The following is a 15517-nucleotide window of genomic DNA, read 5'->3' as shown; positions in this document are numbered from 1 at the left end:
ATAACCAGCGCAGGCCATGGTCAGCAGGATTCTGCAGCCCATCGGATTTGCATCCCAGATGGACCCCCAGGGAGAGGTCTCACCACCGCGGGTGCAGCGGAAGGGTTTTCTGCAGGTGAGAAGCAAGGTGAGATTTGAAGCGCCCTTCAATTTAAGAACAGGAGAAAACGCCAGCTGTGGCCCGCACCGCCTCTTGTCTCTTTTCACCTCAGTGCCTGGCTAAGGCTCAGGCCTTCAACCTGTTTAAATAGTGACCTCTAGTGGTAGAAAGCGATCCCTGCACGCCAGCTCTCTTGAAAACTCAAACTGGTGAAACAGACTGAGGGGAAACAGAAATTACTAACCGAGTACCCAATACCCTGTCTTTGGCTAAGAAAGGAGACGACACACTTAGCTGTGGCCCATGTTCCACCTCATACCTACAAGGGGGACACTCCTTCACGGAGATCTCTCCTTGCCCTTTTACATCTTGTATTTGCAAGTTGCTGAGAGATTAAATCTCAAAAGTTATAAGGAAAAGAAATTGGAATCATGTATGGGTTGGACGCTCACCAAATTTACTGGGACTATTTCACAATGCAGACAGTCAATTTTTTGCGGCAAACCTAAAACAAACATAAGGTTATAGGTCAACTGGCAAAGAAGAGACCTCTGTGACCATGGGAAATGGAAACCCCTTCATCAAGGTTCTTGTACAGATTCATCCGGTCTGAAGGTACTTTAATCAATTATTCTAGCTTCTGTGTTTCTGCTGTGGGGATTCTCTCCTTTGCACAACAACAGAGTATTTGCCTTCAGAGCAGATGTAAGGGAGCTTGAGACAGCTGAGAGCGAGACAGCCAGTCAGCCAGGAGGGAGATGTGCTTTCCTGAGACAACAGATTTTGCACATGACAGGCTAGAACACTGACACCTGAAAACACTGAAATCACAGTTTGAGATCTAAGGGACAGCACTTCAGAAGGAGGAAGTAGTCGTGTTAGTCGAATCCAGGGAACAGCGCTATGGAGCGTCTGCTTTGCACCAGGCAAGCCCTCCGCCAACAACCATCATCCTCAACCTCACAAATAGGAAGCCCAAGTGGTACCCCACAAGTCATTTGCCAACTGCCAGGGAGCAGGAACTAGATAGGAACCCAGGATTTTTTTGGACAAACACCCCTTATCTCTTGACTCCAACCTAAAGATATGACTGACCTTTTTTTTTTTTTTTTTTTTTTTAATCAATGGGCCTACAGATTCAGATAGAAGCTACCTGTCAATCAGTTGGCAAAAGTTAAGTAGAAAAAATTGTTCAAATAAAGCGTAAAGGTGAGCCTGGCAGTTTGGGGACAACTAGGATGATTTCAGATTTGTCTCCCCAGGTTTCTTAGCTGCAGCAGTTTTCTACTTGGAGCCCATGTGCTCCTTCCCAACTGTCTTCTGCTCTGGACTCCAGTACTCCTTTTCAGGTTCTTACTGCAAATCATATTTACATAATACAGAGGACACCGTGTAGACACAGTCATCAGCTATCCTCCATAGCAGAACTCCCCACCCCTAGTGAGAATCCCAGTGGCCACTGTTCACTTTCCTTTGTTCTGCCATCAGTGAAGAGAAAATATAGTTGGACATCAACTTCTCCAGCCCACGGAGGGTAACAGTGGACTCCACTAGTCATTCACTCTCCAGCCTTCTGGTCTACCTGCCTATAAGTTATATAATCTCTCGGCTGCTGTCTCGGGTTTTGTTGTCTCTCTTGTGGCTTTAATGCAACTGACAGGAGCAGTTCCAGCCCCAGAGAGAAATTTGTGCTCAGATAATTAAATAACCATAACAAACGCTCCTCTCTGTTACACTTGTACGTTGTTGCCCATAGCCCGGAGATATCCATGCACATCCCTTGTCTTGCTTGAGTCTCATACCTTGCTCCTTGTTTAACAGAAGAGAAAGTGAGAGTCCAGAAAGTGATGTGCCAAGGTCACAGAAGGGAAGAATAGAAAAAGAAAACAAACATAGCACGGCTAGCAAGAAAAGAGGATGCAGGGTGTTGGGTGATTCAGAGAATCAGTTTTTTTGAAAGCATAGAAGCATCAGAAAATAAGCCGTTAGGCTTTTTCTGTTTGTTTTGGGAGCTATCTGCATAGGGGCACTGGAGTCTCTGGCAAATGAAACTGCCCATCTGGTCAACCCGAGGATTTCATTTTCATAACTGGAGCCCAGAGCCCCTCTTGTACCCATAGCTGTCAACTCAGTGCTACTGACTTGTTATTAAGGCACTGAGCTGTGCTTTATTAGTCTCTTTTAAAATATTTATTAATATTGATGTTTTTAATTTTGAGCAACCCACAGCGGTGCCTGGGGCTACTCCAGGATAAGTGCTCAGAGGTTGCTCCTAGTGATGTAGTGCTCAGGGGACTCTCCAGTACCAAAAATAAGGTCCGGGGCCTGCTGCCCTTGAAGCAAACACCCCAGCCCACCAAACACTCCCTCTGGCCCTCCCTGCCTTATCACTAGTCAGACAAGGCTCAGCTCCATGTACTAGTGCATATAATCTTTGTAAAGTCTCATTTTATCTCATTTTACAGATGAGGAAAGAGGCACAGATTGTTTAATGTTGCACCAGCAGTTCTGATAAATAAAATGGTGAAGTTTAGGTGAAACCCTTCTAACTTCTATTACCAGGCAGTAATTAGGTACTGGCTATGATATTGGAGTGCAGGTTGGGAGGCAGATGAACAACTCTGCTGCATGAGAAGCTGAGTCAGAGAGATTCAGCCAAGTGTTGGTCACATAGTGAGGTAACGCTGACACCCACTAGCATGGCTGGACCAACTGTTAGAATGGAAGTGGGTTACCAACAGCTAGAGCCACTTACCACAGCCTCCCCAAGAACCCCATCAGCCCTGCGGCCTGACCCCTGGCCTCTAATCCCTGTAATTCTCCCCTATAACTAGTAGCCTTGGAGCTCCTGATGGGTTTGGGGGAGCCTGTCACTGAGGAGACCCAAGGGCAAGGAGCAGGAACCAAGGGTCAGAGGAGAGAGGGTTGCTTAGGAAGAAGGTTTTAAGGTCATGATACTTAGCTGATTTCACTTCCTTTTCCTGCCTATACATGGTTTAGGATCAGAGCTATAGTACAGAAAGCAGGTGCTTACCTTGCACAAAACTAACCCAGGTTTGATCCCTGGCTCCCCATATGGCCCTCTGAGCCCTTCAGGAATAATAACTGAGCACAGATTTAGAAGTAGTCCTGAGCACTTTTAGGCTTTGCTTCCAAACAAACAAAAATAGACTTTAGGAAGATAGAGAAAGGGCAATCTTTGTTTTCACATGTCACTCCAGCACTGTGGATGTCACTGCAATAACAGCCCCCATGGACACTACATACTTGGCATGTACAAGGCCCTAGGTTCAGCTTACAGTGCACCCTTAACCCTGAGCACTGCCAGGCATGGCCCCTTTATTATTATTATTATTATTAATATTATTATTATATTTTAATCTCATATAATTAATTAAGAAAGCACAAGGGGTGGGGAAAAAAAGAAAGCACAAGAATAGAGCCAGGGTGCTGCTGTCTTAAAGGTGTATATGCTTTGCATGCACAGCCCCAATGACCCCAAGTACACACAAGAGTCCTCAAGCTGTGACAGTCATGACTCCCCACCACATCCCCAAACAGCAAATGCAAACAGGTCAGCTGCTGTGAGAGCATTGCATGTGTGTCACTCAGCAAGTCTCTACAAAGAGAAAGGTAACCCCACTTTGTGTGTGTGTCTCTCTCTTTCTTCTGGAACCCTTCACATGCCTCTCCCCCTCTCAGTCCTCCAGGACACCCCCAACTATAAATGGGTAGTTTTCCTGCAGAGACAGTAAGTCTATATGGTGTATCTCCATGACCTGGAAAATGTCTCAATGGGCCTCATCGCCTGTGGGATTTGATCCCTGGAGGGGTGCAGAACCCTGTGTCCTGCCAGATGGATGTGGTCCTGTTCTTGCTAGTGAATCCACAGAAAACAGAATTTAATAGTGAACCATGAAGGTAACACATGAGAAGAAACTGAACATTAGCTAGGTTCCACTTTGTGGATCTTTGTTAAATGAGCTACCACATGGCTGCCGAGTTGCAGCCAATGCAATGGCGTCCAATGGAATGTTATTTTGAAATTCTTCCAAATCAAAAATTACCTATTTCTAAAAATATATTTCAGCGGTTTCTTGCTGTTTCTTTGTTATCTGTGCTATTTTATGCCTTTTTCCCTTTGGTAACTGGGTGGACGATGGAAGTGACAAATTATTTTTGCTAAGAAAGAAAGGCAAAATAAAAAGATACCAACTTCTTTTGTTGGTCCAGGGATTTAAAAACTTATTTTTACTGATTTTTGTTTTGTTTTGTTTTTGGGCCATACACAGTGACTCTCAGGGGTTACTCCTGGCTATGTGCTCAGAAATCGCTCATGGCTCAAGGGACCTGGGAATTGAACCCAGGTCTGCCCTGGGTCAGCCACGTGCAAGGCAAATGCCCTACCATTGTGCTATCGCTCTGGCCCCTGCTGAATCTTTTTTATATTACAAGTTATTAATGTATTGCTCAGGACCAAGGAATGATTACCTCAAGATGGAGTCCAGAATATAAAGGGAGTTTCACCTCAGAAAACCTGTCTGGAGGGCCCCAGTACCTTTCAAAAAATCAGAACACTGGTAGGCATAAAGGAGGCTTTTTTGTTATTGTTGTTATTTGGGAGGTGTTGGGCCACACCCACATGTGCTTAAGGCTCACTTCTGGCTCTGCACTCAGGAATCACTTCTGGAAATCTTGGGGAAACATATGGAGTGCCGGGAATAGGACCTGAGTCAATTACATGTAATGGCAAACACCTTGCTCTGGCCCAGGCTTGTGTTTAATCTCCAGGACCATATGATCTGCCAGGCACCACATAGTCAGGAGTAGCCTCTAAGCACTGCCAGATATGGCCTAACTGAATCATCAATTCTGTCAGTTAAAATTAAAGTGTAATGGTTTGAGTGCTGCTTTAAACACAGTTACCTCATAAACAAAAGCACCAGGTCAGAGAGACTTGCATGTCATCAATCTCTATTTGCTGTTCAACACCACATATGCCTCCCCAACCCAGGCACTGCCAGACTAATTCCTGAGCACAGTTAGAAGTAAGGGCTTGACACCACCATCCAAGTTCCAAATTATTCTATCACCCAAAGCGCAATTCCCAGTGTATTTTTTTTGTGTTTGTTTGTTTTGGGGTCACACCCAGCAGTGCTCAGGGATTACTCCAGGTTCTGCACTCTTGGCAGGCTCAGAGGACCATTTGGGATGCCAGGGATCAAACCATGGTCAGCTGTGTACAAAATCACTTCACTACCACCACCCCGAACCCTGTGCTATGCTTCAAGTAGGAAAACTATGTTTTTACTTAACATATAAAACATTTATTATGCTTTCAAATAGGAGAATTTGCTCTTTGGGTTTACCCAGCAAACTTTCCTATGTACCTTATGATTCCATTTGATTTCTCAATCCAAACCTCCTAGGGCACAAGGATTGGCCCTGAAGCTCTGTTGGAGATAAGGGATGCCTGAAGGCACTGTTCTAGCTAGGGAAACTGGCTCAGAAGTTGGCATTATTCTAGTGGTCTTTCCTTTGTTAAGAACCATGACATCATTTGGCATCCTGAGACCTGGCCTCCCTACAGAGGGACCCTACCCAATGAAGAACTGCCAGACTGCTTGTCCAAGAGGCTCCCAAATTCTCCCCACTCCTCACTTTATGTCACTGAGGCCTGTACAACCCTTCCTGTATACTTCAGGAGAATAGGCTAACATTTCGGATGACCTTCCAAAGCACTGATAATTTCCAAAGAACTGATGATTTCCAAAGAACTGCTTTGGACAGCTGCTTATCATTAAAAAACATTAGATCATCTTCTCATTTTTCAGAATATTTCAAGCTTTTTGAAGCCATGGGCTCAGGGCCAGAGGGATAGCCAGTGAATAGGGCATTTGTCTTACATGCAGCTGCCCTGGGTTTGATCCCCAGCATCCCATATGTGTCACCACCCGCAAAAGGTAGCACGCACCAGACGTGGCTTTTGCCTTCCTGGTGCAGTGCCTTCCTTCAAGAATTATCTGCCAAAAGGCCTGTTTAGAGAAATCAATTATTGACCCTTTGCGTGGATTATTGGCTATAATTCTGACACGGCTGTGACATTACATTTTCTCTTTATTTGAATTTTGTCTCTTTTGCCACTACAGAAATTCAGCCTTAGCTATCCTGCAAACAAAGAAATTTCAGTACCAAGAAAGCCCGCCAAAAGTTCCCTGCTGGCTTAGTATATTTGTAACTCAAAGCCCAGCTAGCTACTTCTCTTTCTGTCAGGCTTTTTACTTCCGAAGACCAAGTCAAAACATAGCATCTTCAAGACAATGGTCTTCTCTCCATGCCTTTTGAGCATCAACAGCAGATGATTTTAATCTCAGGGACTCTCCCTGTCATTTTGAATACCTGTTTACAAACAGGTTTGGTCAGTGTAGAATTAGGTTATTTTACTAAGTATATTCTGTACCTCTTTCTTTAGTGTTTTTCTCTTTCTATTACCAGATCATAGGAAGTGGGTCTTACCCCCTAGCTAGAATATTATTTCCCTCAGATTAAGAATATTTGTTATCAGGGGTAAACCAGGATTCCTGCTATCCCTTAATTTACATCAGTAATGACACCTAGGGCCAGGAACTACTTTGATATGTAAGAATTTAGCCTTCCTTTTATCTTCCAACTCCTAACTGAAACCTATTCTATTCTAAGGTTACAAACCACCTAAAGCTATGTGTATGTTCTAAAATCAAACAATGTACATTGCATATTCCTTTCATGTTATGACTGCCTCCTTTTTCCCTTTATATACTCTCTTGCCTGAAGATTAAATTTGTCGTACTCTTGCCAGAAAGGTGTTGACCCCACACATATTTCATATCAGTCCGCCTCGTGTGTCCGCTTTCTCCCCATAAAGGTTCCCGAACCCTACGAAGGTTTTGCTTAGGGACGCAGCAACACGTCTGCAGCACATATGCATCTCTAAGGAACACAAGGAATGATTCTTGAGCACAGAGTAAGGGGTAAGCAATGAGCATTGTTGGGTGTATGCCCCCCTAATAAACCATGTTCTCATTTTTTGCAGGGGGCCGTATCCAGTGACACTCAGGGGTTACTCCTGGCTATGTGATCAGAAATCGCTCCTGGTTTGGGGAACCATATGGGACAATGGGGGATTGAACCACAATTCGCCCTAGGTTAGCACTGGCAAGGCAGATGCCTTACGGCTTTCGCCACCACTCCAGCCCCCCATGTTCTTATTTGATGCTTTTTATTTTTTTGTTTTGCTTTATTGGGGAGGGAACTTAGGGGCTGTTCTTAGTAGTACTTGAGAAGCTACTCCTAGGATTGCGTTACTCTTTTTTTGGGGGGGGAGTTGGGTCACACCCGGCAGTGCTCAAGGATTATTCCTGGCTCCAGGCTCATAAATTGCTCCTGGCAGGCACGGGGGGGGGGGGGGGGGGGCGGGACCATATGGGAAGCCAGGATTTGAACCGATGACCTCCTGCATGAAAGGCAAATGCCTTACCTCCATGCTATCTTTCCAGCCTCGCGTTACTCTTTATTTTTATAATTTTAACAGATTTTGGGTTTTTAAATTATATGCAGCTGTGCTTAGGGATTGCTCCAGGCAGTGCTCAGGAGTAAAGTAGGGTCTGCTGGGTCCAAGGTATGTACCTTACTATGTACTTTACCCCTGTACTATCTCCAGCCTCTGGTCATTGCTTTTTTACATGGCTTGCCATTGTCTTCAGGGCTTGTTTGTCTAATATTCAGTCCAATTATTCTAAGAGGTGTGTACAACCTGACTGACAAGCTTTATAATCCATTCTCACAGAAAGTTAGCCAAGAACTTACTTTTAAATGGCTACAATATATGCCACAACTTTGCCTGATGCCCTCTAAAATCCCATTTGTGTCTCCTGGAGCTATCATTTAACTTGGTGCTCAAATGAATTCTAGAGAAGGGGCGACAAAGACACCAGGATAGCAGGAGTCTAAAAGAAAAAGAAGAGTAGCGATATTGCTCGATGGTTGAACTCCTGCTTTGCATATAGAAAAAAATATGAGACTGGAGTGGTAGCATAGTGGTTGGGCTTTTGCCTTGCACGTGGCTGACCCAGGACTGACACAAGTTTGATCCCTGGCATCTCATATGGTCCCCTTATCCAGGAGAGATTCCTAAGCATAGAGCCAGGAGTAATCCCTGAGCACCACCAGGTGTGGCCCAAAAACAAACAAAAAAACCCAAGTCTACATCCCTGTCATCAGAGTGGCCCTTGGAGCAACCCAAAAGCACAGAACTGGAGCATCCTGAGCATTGTTGGGTGTGGCTCCCAAGCCCAAAATAAGTAAAATTCATAAACATGAGAAGCAATACTCAGCTTCTTCCCAGTCTTTCTCAGGCTCCTGCAATTCATGCATAAAATATATCCTGTCCTTGGAAAAGGCCTTTCTCTGCAGCCCCCCTCTCTCTTGGGAGTCCTGTGTCACCTCCAGCACATCATGGTGTTAGCTAGATAGAAGCGGCCTCGGGACAGAGATGCCCAGGAAATTAACTTATGCTAAATGGCCGCCTGCTGTAGATGGGCAACTCCATCATCCTGGTCTGTCTCCTTCCCTTCCCAGGCACTTCATTTCACTGCAGATGACATTCCACTTTATTTTCAATATTATTTCATCTCCTGAGACCAAATATTTCAGTGAACAAGAATCTCACTGACCCTCCTGAAAGTGACAAGGAGACTTTTATGTCACAAATAAAATCAATCATGCAAACGTTTTAGCAGAGATGGCTTCAAGGGCTAGTGAGCACTTTTGCAGGCAAAAGGCTCAGGTTCCAGCCTTAGCAACACATGGGCCCCAGAGCACTGCTGGGAGGAGCCTTTGAGCACCTCTCCGTTTAACCCAAAGGCTAAATAATTAATAATAATAATAATAACAGTAATAAAAAATTGCCTGACTTTTCTTCCAGTCACTTTCTTGTCTATTTTTTAGGGACATGAGCTCTTAAAAACAAACAAAACAAAACAAAACAGTGCCTATTCCACCTGCATTCAACTCCCTAACCTGGATTTTCACCTTCGTTAGGGTAAACTGGTCATTGATGGTCCTTAATGGGCAAGTAAGTGAAGGTGATTTTAAAGTCAGAAGTCAATCAATTTTTCCAATTAGATACTGGGTTGGTCTCAAGGTCATCCTAGGAGCACATGATTGAAATGTGCTTTAGGATTAATACTTAGGAGAGATGAGTTTCAGAGTGACTGGGAAAGGCATCTAGTAATGTTGCACTGGTCTAAGTACTTCCTACCTCTCAGTCCAGAAATTAAATAATTCCCCACACAATTATTACTCAGAATCACTGGGAGAGACTCTGGACAGCCCTTCGGAGATATATCCCCCCCCCCCCCCAATGCACGAAAGCAAAGCAAATTGGGCCTTAAATTGCCTTCAGGAACAGAAAAGGCCTCTTCAGTTTAGAGGAGGGTGGTTAAAGGTTGCACAGTCTGCACTGAGCCAGGGAACCATGAGGAGCCATAGCAAATTCCTCTGTGAATTAACCTTGTGCAAGTTCTGTGTCTTCACACACACAGACACACACACACAGATTCTGTGAAACAAAGTTACTGGACATGATTACTGGACATGAAGCTGAAAGGGGTGGGAATGAGAAGGGACCTAGGGACAGTGGTGGAGGGAAGTTCCCATTGGTTGGCAGTAGATCAGCCTTTTAAGCCTGGAACAGGAATAGTTACACCTCGTGAGACCTCAATACACTTCAATTGAAAAAAATTTCAGAAATAAAGCTAATGCTAATCTAAAGGACTCACAAACAAAACTTTCATAAAGTTTTCTCAAGAAGAAAAAAGAGGGGTTGGAGCAGTGGTGTGGTGGTAAAGCGTTTGCCTTGCACGCAGCTGACCTAGGACAGATCTCAGTTCGATTCTGGCGTCCCATACGGTCCCCCAACCCAGGAGCGATTTCTGAGCACATAGCCAGGAGTAACCCCTGAGCGTCACCAGGTGTGGCCCAAAAACTAAAACAAAAACAAAAATAAAAGGAGGAGGAGGAGAAGGAGGAGGAGAAAGTAAATCTAATAGTTTAATTGAGTAGTGACTGATTTGTTCTTTTGCCAAACCCCTTCATGCAATGAGTGAGTGCCTTTTGCTTTTGTTGCTAGGGCCACACCCAACAGAGGACACACCTGAAGGTGCTCTGAGGACCCTGTATGGTGCCAGGGATTAAACCTGTGTTGGCTGCATGCAGGACAAGTGCTCTCTCCTCACTGTCCAATCTCTCAGGCCCCAGGGAATTGTGTTCATTTTGTCCTCTTGCTTCTGTCACCAGGGTGAGGACTAAGTAGTAACCTGAGCCAGTTGTTTTCCTGTTGCTCCTAAGTGACTGTAAAGAGTAAAATTCTAGACCATGAAAGAACTGTTCTGACCAGGACATACTTACCATATGACCAGGACATACTTACCAGGACATACATACCAAAGATACTACAGCACAGGTGGCACTTGCCTTGCATGTAGCAGACTGGGTTTCAATCCCCGCATTCCATATAAATCCCAAGTACTCCTAGGAGTAATTCCTGAGAGCAAAACCAAGAGGCAACCCTGATCATCTCTGGGTGTGTCCCCAAACCAAAAATAAAATTAAATTTAAGATGTTCAGATCTTGGGATTAGAGCAATAAATAGCACATCGGGGAGAGTGTTTGCCTTGCAAGCAGCTGACCCAGATTTGATCCCTGGCATCCCTGAGCCTGCCAAGAGTGATTTCTGAGCGCAGAACTAGAGTAACCCTTGAGCACCTCCAGGTGTGGACCCCCCCAAAAAACCTGAACAAATCAAACAAAACAACTAAAATAACAAAAATGTTCTGACCTGCTCTGCTATCTCAATTTTGCCTAGCCCCAGTCTTCCACTCAACACTTCAAAGCCCAACCCTTACAGCAGCAGCAGGAGCACATGTGTGCATTCACAGGACAGTATTGCCTTTGGGATCATTTGTCAATGGGACTTGGTGGGTATTTTACAGGCAGCATGCCAGAAGGGAGCCAGCACCATCTTTGGTGCTGGGCGCAATCGGGTGGGGCTTGTACTTGGGCCATAGATGTGCCTGCCTGAGGTGAGGCAATGAGTTCTCCCCACCCTGATTTAAGGTCTTGCTCTTCACCTGTCAGCTCTGCTCCCTCTGTAGGAAAGCTGCTCTGGACGTTCACACCAGCTATCTTAGGTTTGAAGTCTCACACACAGCACTTTCTCCTTTAAAGAGTTTCTAGCTCATCCAAGACTAATGGCAAAATCCAAGGGACCCACAGGGCCCTCTATCTCCTGTGTTCCCACACCAGACTCTCAAAATGCCCACCCTGACACCCTGGTCTTCCTCCCACTTCTGAAATCACTTGGCTAATGATGATGATATGATCTCAAATTTCTTTTTTTTTTTTTTTTTTTTGGTTTTTGGGTCACACCCGGCAATGCTCAGGGGTTACTCCTGGATCCACGCTCAGAAATCACTCCTGGCAGGCTCGAGGGTCCATATGGGATGGATGCCGGGATTAGAACCAATGACCTTCTGCATGAAAGGCAAACACCTTACCTCCATGCTATCTCTCCGGCCCCTTAACTTTCTTGTATTTTATGCCCCAAACAGAAAATACATACTTCCTAAAAAATAAAAATAAACTGAGTCATTTAATATTCAGGGTTTGTTTATTTGTTCATTTTTGTTTTGGATTTTGGGACCACACCCAGCATGCCTGCTAGGGACCAAATGGTGCCAGGGAGCAAACCAGGGTCAGCAACATGCAAGGCAAGTGCCTTAATCCCTTCATCATGTTCAATGTCTTCGTCCTTGTAATGTTCAGTTTTAACAATTGTGCTTTTGAGCTGGAAAGATCATTCAATGGACTGAGCACATACTTACCTGCCTGAGTCCAGCTCCAACACCACCTGACTCTCTGAGCACTACCAAGAGTGACTCTGGAGCACAAAGAAGGAAGTAATTCCTGAATCCTGTTGAGTACACCCCCCCCAAACAACAACATCATAAGCAAACAAAAAGCATCATGTTTCTGATTCTTCACTGAATTATAGTCCAGGGAATGATAGAACTAGTGCTGGGGAAGGAGGTATGAGGTTGATCGTAATTCCAGAGCCTCATCATCATCAGCTTCTAGTACACACCAGGTCCCAGACAGCTATTTTTTTTTCTGGACTTGGCAAGGGGAGTAGATTCCTTGTAAAAAATACAACAGCAAGATATTAAAAATAACATCCTAAGATGAGTTAAAAATAATGTGTAAAAGAAGATCAAATCGCTTCATTCCAGTACAAGTTTAGAAAAACAATTCTATTAAAAGCTCCTAAAGTGTTTGCATGTAAAGGCTTGAATGAGAAGGGAGTGAATGATGCAGGCCAGAGCTGGTCTCCTCAGAGATCAGAGGTCTCAGAGATTAACTGGTCTCTCCAAAATCAGGGGTCCTTCCTTGTCTTCACTTTGAAAATGGGGGAAAGATAAAGCAGGGTCTTAATGGTGGGTCTCCAAACATTTTCAACAAATTCAGATTCATGTTTTCTAAAATCCAAACTTCATTTCCTTTCTCAGTCAATGAGAAGAGAATTGAAAACCAAGGATTCTCCAAAGATTCGCCCTGAGTTTAGTAGGAGAGTGGGTGAATACCTTCAAGTCACCTTTACTACAAGCACAACTTCTTTTGTTCTCTCCTTCTTTAGACAGTGAGGTTGTAGGATCCTCTGAGCAGCTGTGGGAATGAAGCTCTCATCCTCACTCTTGATCTTGGTGACTTTTATTGGGGGGGGGGGGGCACTTCCAGACAGTGCCCAGGAGTTACTCCATACTCAGCCAGCCAGACTGGTGGTTCAGTGCGAGGACCCAAGGGCTTGATACTGAGATCATCCAGGATACCAAGGCTGGTATTATAGGGCTATGGACGTTGTCCAGGGCTATTCCTTGAAAGACCCTTTGGTATAGGACTGTGCCCGACATGTGCACACCCTAATTCCTGTACTATCTCTCAGCCCCCTTGGTACCTTTTTCTTTTTGTTTTAGGCTACATCAAGCATGTAAAGGACTCTTGTTTCTATGCTCAGAGGTGTGTGTGCCCAAATGGGAATCACTACAGCTGTGTTTAAGCGAAGTGTATTGTCTCTTATACAATTTTTTTGACCCTGCCCTGGGTGCTTTTCAAATCTCTAAGCCTTCAAGGTCCTTTCTTGCTGGGGACCCCTAACTGTAGAGCTCTCAGATTCACCTCCAGGGATGCTGGTGACACGGAGTTTGTACTTGAACCCATTCTCTGGGCAAGCTCTTCCTGCCTCCAAGCATCTTCCAGGCCTCCAAGTATGTCTGAAGTTTCAGTGATTTTTCTGCTGAGTTCAAAGTAAACAACGCCAGACTCTACCTTGAATAGTCTCAAATGAAAACAAAAAATCCCCATAAACCCACCCACGGGTAATATTTATTCAAAGGCTGAACTTACATCACAATTCCCAGGCTCATGGAACTTGACAAGATTTCTGGATTTACTCAGAGAGCTTTGAACATCTGGAGTCCTCCCTAGGGTGCATGGCGAGGTTTATAAGCAAGTGTCAGCTTTTTCGCTGGCCTGATTAAAGACATAGCATCATCTCTCTCGGGTCCCACAGAGCCCAGCACAAGTACTTGGCTGATTCCCATACAGTAAAATCGCTCTCTGGGCACTTAATTAGTATCTCTGCCTTTCCCAGATGCTGAGGACTTTCTCCACCTGCTCAGTGTAGTGAGTCTAATCCACATACTATTGAAAAAAAAAAAAAAAGATCTGGGCTGAGGGGGAAAGTTCTTATAGGACATAAAAACCAAAAGAACCAGATTTTAATCAGGAGCATTGTTAAAGAAGTTTGTGTTCAAGAGGTCTGGCTTGTCTTTTCAAGATGGGGTGGAGCTCAAACCATTCAGACTTGGGTGAATGTCCTTTCCCAAGGCCTCTCTCTGTCCATGGGTTCACAGGTGGACATACTCCAAGGAAAATCACAGCATGTAGAGAAGACAATAAAGTGGTCTAAAAACGTTCTTTCTGTCTCATGTGCTCAGGATCACCTCAGCATCTGAGCAAAACACCAACATAGGGCCAGAGGCTGAGCCTCACTTTTCCTGTAGCCGACCCAGGTTTGACCTCTGACACTACATAGTCTCTTAAGCACTAAAGGGCATGATTCCCAAATCCCAAAACAAACCCCCAAACAAGACCCCACAATATCCAAAATCACCTGGCCATGATTTCAAGCCCCCTATGAGACTTTCACTGAGCCCTGAGCTCAGCTAACTCCTATGCAACCACTTCCGGTTCCTCTTCTCTAGGATGGTGGGCGTGGCAGGAAGAACACAGAGAATCATTTTTTCTTAAATAAACATTAGGTTTGCTTTTTGCTCTGTTCCCTTCCTCCCTCAAGTGTTTTGAGAGGTTTCAACCTTAAATCATTTAAATTTCAGGAGGATCATTGACTTATTTTCCAATAGCATTGAAGATGGGCTGTGGATTCTCAGTGAGGCCATTTGAGATTATTAGTCTATATATAATTCAGGCTGTTCCCAAAACTAAAACCTCCACCACATTTGAACAGAGCTGGTGTCAATTGACCTTCAACATGTTCCCTTAGTATACAGAATAATCGCACATACTTATGGAGAAGTGGAAGAAACAGAATTGAGGGTTCAAGTGGAACTGTTGGGTCCAACTCACCTCCTTTCATTTTCTTAATAGACCTCCTTTTCCTCCAGTTTGCCACTTACAGTATGAACCAAAAAGAAATGGAGCACCCACTGTGTAAAAATATTGGGGGTTGAGGAGATGTTACAGGTTCTTTTTGTTTTGTTATGGGTTTTGTTCTGACTACGCCCGGTGTTGCTCAGGGGTTATTCCTAGATCTGCACTTAGAAATCACTCCTGGTGATGCTTGGGAGACCATATAGGAGGGAGGGATCAACTTTATACAAGGCAAGTGCCTTACCTGTTGTACTATCTCTCTAGTCCACTTCTAGCTCTGTTTTTCTCTTTAACAGTTTTCCTGTGGTTTTTTTTTTTTTTTTTTGAGTCTCAGTAGAAGTTTCCCCAACTTTCTGAAGGCAGAATAGTCCTTGGAAACCTTTCAGAAGCTAAAATAGTGCAGTCAAAAAGCAATGCCCCAGTCAGAGAAAATGCAGGGGTAAGGCACTTGCCTTGTATGCGATTGACCCCCAGCCTTGTTTGGTCCCCTGAGTACCACCAGGAATAACTCCTGAGCACAGAGCAAAGAATAGCTCCTGTGCCATGCAGTATCTGGCTCCAAAAACAAAAACTAATAATAAAACCAACAACATAAGAAGCAAGGACCATTAATTCATTTAATGGAAAACTAAAAAGCAATTAACACACACACCA

Source organism: Suncus etruscus, chromosome 3, assembly GCF_024139225.1.
Source record: "Suncus etruscus isolate mSunEtr1 chromosome 3, mSunEtr1.pri.cur, whole genome shotgun sequence".
NCBI lineage: Eukaryota > Metazoa > Chordata > Mammalia > Eulipotyphla > Soricidae > Suncus > Suncus etruscus.
The sequence above is the reverse complement of the archived record's forward strand: the minus strand, read 5'-3'. Positions refer to the sequence as shown.